Genomic DNA, 6,489 nt, shown 5'->3' with positions numbered 1-6,489 from the left:
AAATGGCATTTCTGTTGTGCAGAGCCCCAACTAGCAAGCCCACTAAATTCCTTCATTGGAAAAGGGGTTCCACTTCCTAAATTTTGAAATGGTGTGCAACCAGCAGCAACATATTTGTTTTATTTTCAGTCAACCTAAGGGACAAGACAGGGAGCCTGGAATGTGCTACTGGCTGGGAGAGTAGAAGCATCATGTTAGCTCTCTCCAGCCAGGCACCAATGTACCCGAGCTATTTACACATCTGGTGGAATACACATGGCTGGTTGCAGGTTGCAATAGAGCTGCCAACTGCTATCCACAAGGAAAAATATCCTTCCCTTGATTTTGTTGCGAGTGAGGGAATTTGGCTTTGCCATAACAGCCACAGCATTTAGGTGTGATGTTCAAACATCCTTTGTTAAAGCAGAATGCATGAAATGGGAATCTGCCCCTTCAGGTGAAGGATCCCATCTCCACAGCTTCCATAAGATGGCAGAGTCCTCTTCCAGGTCTTTAGCTACCTTCTGCTGCAAGTCTCCCTAATTCCTCATCACTTATCGACCCCAGGAGAAAGTCTCTATGCTGGTGAGTAGGAAAGAAAGGGCTAGTGCTGATGTGAAAGGCTGCAGTCTTGGCCAGAGGGAGTTGATCATCATCCTGCTCTATTCTCCTTAGCTGCAACTGATTGGTGGAAGAGGATAAAAAGGAGCCAGGAATCTACAGGAAGGGTCAAGGTAGAGACCAGCTATGCTCTGGCTACTCAATTAAGTATTTCAGCAGGGGAAAAAAAAAAACTTTACACACAACCACCTCAAGCTGGAATTGGCACACCAACTGTAGGCACCAACAGTCAAAGCACAGAACCTCCCTAGCAGCTGTTGACCGGTCCTTATACAGAGCAAGCTTCTGGATATCAGCAATACTTCACACAGACCACACCCTCCCCACCCCAAATACCCTATCATTTTTTCTTCATGTGTGTTAAAGAGAACCCTGCACCTGAAAAACAGAGCTTCTATACTTCACCCTTTTTGGTACCAGGGAGAGGCGCTGGGTGTACTGGCTCATCAGTTGAAAATATCACAAAATAACTGGGCACCGGAACAATCCGCTGCCTGCTCTATAAAGTTTTGAAGAAGCATAAGAAACTTGCTCAATACTCCATGAGGCACAAGAAACCAACAATAAGCCAGAGGTAAACACTTACCTGCTACCACCTTAAGTCACTGCAGCAAACCTCCTGCCCCTCACATGGGATTTGTGCCAGTGGTTTGTTGTGAGGTATGCAAATTCCTGCAGGTCCTCCCTTATTGATGCATCAATCTTTAAAAAGGCCATGAGGAAATTCAGAGCTAGGTTTAATTTTCATGAGTAATCAACTGATTCACTCAGGAAATGTAATAGATCCAAAAAAAAAAATTACACACACCCTTATGACAATTGCATACCAGTTACTCTCCCACAATATTGATTTGTGCAGTAAATGAAGCCCATTCAGATACAGAGTGTTTGGTCTCTTTAGTGCATGTTTAAAAAAAGTTGCTTCATGCAAACAATATTTTTGCAGCTTGAAGTTCCTTTAACTTTTGCTGTTCCACAAAGATAAAAAGCACTTTTAAATACTTCCTTGCAGATTCTGGCCAGGACGTTAATAATAAAACAAATTGACCTGGGTAATTTACTCCTACGCAATTTGAATATTTCCTGAAGTAGTGTGTTTCTACAGCTGATTAGGGGAAAGAAAATGAGCAGGGCATACAGTATTTTTATTTTTGCCCAGGAAGCAGTTCACCCACTGCAAATAATTAAAGTACAAAACTCCCAGCTCCAGCAACTCAGATATTTTTCCAGACCACTTGGAAAGGCGAAAGTTAGAAACAGCTTGCAGCACTTTATTGCCCTCCAGCCCGAACACTAGAACCAGTGCCTTTCAGTAGTGCAACATGAGGCAGAAAGGAACAGAAGTAAATGCTGATAAAGGTGGGAGAAGGCTCCCACGGAGCATGAACTCAGTACCATGATTTGAATGCAATTCTATGAAGAAATGTGATTGCTGCCTTGTTTTGAAAAAGATGCTGAATATTAAAAAAGGTGCCTTGGCCTGTACTATTTTTTACTGCTCCATTTTAATAACAGCACTGCCTTTGTGCTTTGATTAGCCATCAACATGTTGCTATGCTGAAAACTTCATTTGTAAATTACTGCATACTGAATAGAGCACACTCAGGTTACAAGCTTGGATTTAGTGCAAGAGAGACTGCTTGCTATGCAGATGATTTGTTGAAATGCTTCCAACTGCACTTTGCTGGATTGAATGCAGTTGGTGCATTTGGTAAAACATGCTGCTTCTGCACAAATGCCACATGAAGCTGCAACCTATAACACAAATAAAAACACTTCAAACTGTTTTAAGTTTACCAGTTTATTTACTTTTTTTTTCCTCCACCTATATTAAAATCAGTTGCTGCAAAGCTGTCTCAGTATGAAACTCAAGATGGGTGGGGGGGCAGGGAGAGGGAAGAGAAATAATCAAGTAGAGATTGCAAACCCCTCTGTGCAAGCTTGTTGGAGATTCACTAATTCACTTGAATATGGAAAAACATCAAGGTGCTTTGCAGAAACAAAACAAATCAGACAACTTACACCATGGAAAGGAGTTAAAGGCAGACAGATTTATGGAAGATTCAGAGTTCAGACTGCAGCCATGGTCAGGGACAGTGGGGAATACACGAGATTGAAGGTGAAGCAGCACAATTTTTGGGAGGGTGAGACCATGAAAAGATTTGAATACAAGCCTGAGAATTTAAAATTGAGATTTGGGTGGGTGGGTGGGGGGGGGGGGAAAAAGGGGTCAGGAGCTAGTATAAGCCAGCGAGGGCAGGGATGATGGGTAGGTTAGGATGCAGGTAACAGAAGGGAAGGTGGAAGATTGGTGGCCAGTCAGGACAGGATCAGATCGGATCCCATTCGTGACTTTGGTCAGAATCGTTTCAGTATTGGGACACCTCAAACATGGAGCTGAGGGAAAGTTGCATGAGGATTACAGGCAATAATACATTCAAGAACTAAGAGGAAAGCAAGTTTGGAGATGGGGTGGCAATTTACAAGGACAGAAGGAGCAACCGGGAGGTTATTGGGCAGGTGGCCACAGCATAGCAATGGTGATAATGACAGCAGTTTTGAGAAGGGAAGGGGAAGTACACAAGGAGACCAAGCTGTTTTGCTGGCATCAGGGATAGGAAGGGAAGGTCAGCAGTTGAGTGAGAATAGTAAAAAAACAGGAAGTTGGTCTGATGGCCAGAGCTCAAGACAATAAAAGGGGAGATAACCACACAGCTGCTTTTGTCCCATCCAGATCTAGTGATGAATGGCTAAACTGCCTGCATGCTAGATATATAGACTTGAGGATGCAGAGAAAAGGGCATGGCCATCAAAAGGTAACAATGAGGGTTTGACTGGGTGGATTAATAGCTGAAGTATTGCAGTAAATGGAGGGCCAAAGGTGAGCTCGTTGAGAGTTTGAAATTGTAATTGCAGGGGAGGGAAAGAGATGCAAATCATGAGGGATACAAGGAAGCAATCAGATGACCTTATCTGTGATGGAGGTGAGAAAAGAGAGAGGCGCCAATGTGAGGTGGCAAGACTGAGGGTGGCTATGAATACAGAGAGGTCAGTGGGCCTAGAGAAGGGCAGCAAAGCAAGTCAAGGAGATTGTAATTACTAAGGATAAGGAATGGCTCAATGCAGAGGAAAGGAGTGAGGATCTTCCTGGTGGAAAGATGGGACCCCAAAAAATTATAGGGAAAAACATGGAGGCAATAAAATAAAGGGTACAATACTAAAGGGAGAGCAGGAGTAGAGGGACCTGGGAGTATATGTGCATAAGTCATTGAAGGTGCCAGGAAAGGTTGAGAGAGCAACTAAAGCACGGTATCTTAGGTTTTATTAATAGAGGCAGAGAGTACAAGAGCAAGGAGGTTATGTTGAATTTGTATTAGACACTAGTTTGGCCTCAGCTCGAGTATCACGTCCAGTTCTTTCCCAAAGTGCAGCACCCAGAGGCTAAGGCATTGGAGAGAGTGCAGAAAAGATTCACAAGAATGAAGTTCCTTATCCCTGGAACCAGCTATTGGGGAAGTTGGGACTGTTTTCCTTGGAGAAGAGCAGGCCAAGAGGAGATTTGATAGAGGTATTCAAAATCATGAGGGGTCTGGACAGAGTAGATAGGGAGGTACTGCTCCCCTCATGAAAAGATCAAGAACGAGGGGGGCAGATTTAAAGTAATTGGCAAAAAAAGCAACGGTGACAGGAACAGAAACATTTTCAAACAGCAAGTGGTTTAGGTCTGCGATGCTTTGCCCAAGAGCGGGTGTGGTGGAGGCAGGTTCCACTGAGGCATTCAAAAGGGAATGAGACTTATATTATGTTGGAAGGCAAGACTGATATTTGAACATCTCAAACAAAAAAAAAACTTTCTTGCGATAGGGTGCTCACTTTTAATTTTGATCAAACCCCACTTTTCAACAATTCCACATTAAACAAAGGAGCAGAGTAAACGTAATATAGCAAAAGAAGCCTTGTGTTAAGAACCTGAAAGCAAATCTCTTCCTTTACGGCATCTAAAGAAATATCAAATCCTGCCTCTAAAAGCAGAAAAAGTGATAAATGATACTAGGTCAAGGTGATGTGGCCAACTGTCTCCTCAGGAACAAAAAGGCACTATAGCTATTAAAGCAAGTTATTTTTAAACTATGCAATGCATTTTGAAACCAAAGCCTAGAAACAATTGCAGCAATATTAATAGTGAAAACTTGAGGCACTCAAGTCACCATTGCAATATGTAATAATTCTAAATAGAGTAACTTGTGCATTCAAGAAAGACAGGAATGTCATTGAATGCATGCAGTAAATAGTAATAAAAAAGATTCAAAAATATTTTTAAAAATTTGCAAATGAGGTTATAATTCACCAGAACAGTTAGTGAAGTTCTTCCATATGAAGTGGTGTGCATGCCAGGGAACAAAAGCATGGAAATGCACATTTACTCAGTGGCACAAAGGGTTAACACAGGTCTCCATTTTACTACTCTAGCTGAGGACCACCAATTGGCTGAGGGGAATGAACCTGGGCTCTGCCTGGTTTCTACCATGCAGTCCTTCACTCCTTTAACCAGCTGAAAACAGCAGAAAAGCAAGTTAGTTCACATACTATTTATGAACACCCTACAAACTTTAATTGCAATGAGCAACATCCATACTCTGGTCAAGTTTATGGATGTATTAGTTTAACAAGGGCATTCCCCCTTTACCAAATTCAGTATCCATGTGCACTATGGGACAGTGCAGATCAAGAACAGACAATACATTTCCAGCTTAAAAACACAAATTAATCTGAATAAACTCCCTAACATGCAGCACAGCAAATAGCTTTCCAAATCAGAGACTCTAAAGCTCCTAATACTGACCATTTCTGGAAAAACAACAAAATTACCAAAAATCAAACATTGATAAACATGTTGAGCTCAATCCATGACATGTTTTGAGGCTAGAGGGACAGTGGAACAAGGCAAAGGACTTCAATTTATATAGCACCTTTTACTTCCACAAGAGTCCCATAGTGCTTCATGAAGCACAGAATTGCTTTTGCATCATAGTCACTTGTGCAAGTCAACAGCAGCTAATTTGCGCACAGCAGGATCCCAAAAAGCAGCAATGTGCCTGACAAATGTTAGCAGGGAGGGAAAACAAGGAGTTAGCAATTAATGTGCTTGGAAACAAGGAGTTCACTAAGGGCCAGTGTAATGAGTCTCAAATCACCACAAATGAGCTGCAAAGTAGAGGAGTGTATGAACATTTAATGCTAGTATAAATCTGTAGTCACCCATGCACAAAACTGGATTGGTGCTACATGTGTTATGATGCTCTGCTTGTTTCTTTCATACTAGGAGAAAAATGCCCCAAAATATTTAAATTGCCTTATCCAATCCATCCCTCCAAAGGGATAGTGGACTCGAGCCTCAAACTCTAAAGCATATAAACCAAGGGAGATACTCTAGCTCAGTACTCAAGACAAGTGGCATCTTTCAGCCCAAACATGCATGTTCAGACAGAAATTAAATCCTGTTGCACTATTCCTTGCCTATCAATCCATAAAAAGAAAACTGGTCAGCAATGTCTCCAAATAAACATTTAGGAATGTAAATCTCCACTTTTGGAATGAGAATTATATAACAAAATAAGTTGAAGACTGAGCCTATTTTCAGAGCTCACCACCTCATTAGTGGTAAACCCAAAACATTTCTGCTGAATGAGAAGCAAGCTCCATTTTAACATCTGAATACATGAGATCCGCATCTTACTGGAAATGTCTCAGGAAAGTCAGAGGGCTGTTGGCGAGCTCTGCATCTATGGCAACAAGGGGAATCTGGACAATTCTTCACAGGGACTGCTGCTCTCTGCCAGCCTTCAGTCTTTTGTGCACTTCTTCCTCAATTAAAAAAGTGTTTCCCCA

This window comes from Carcharodon carcharias, chromosome X (assembly GCF_017639515.1).
Source record: "Carcharodon carcharias isolate sCarCar2 chromosome X, sCarCar2.pri, whole genome shotgun sequence".
Classification (NCBI taxonomy): Eukaryota; Metazoa; Chordata; class Chondrichthyes; order Lamniformes; family Lamnidae; genus Carcharodon; species Carcharodon carcharias.
This window is presented reverse-complemented; position numbering follows the sequence as displayed.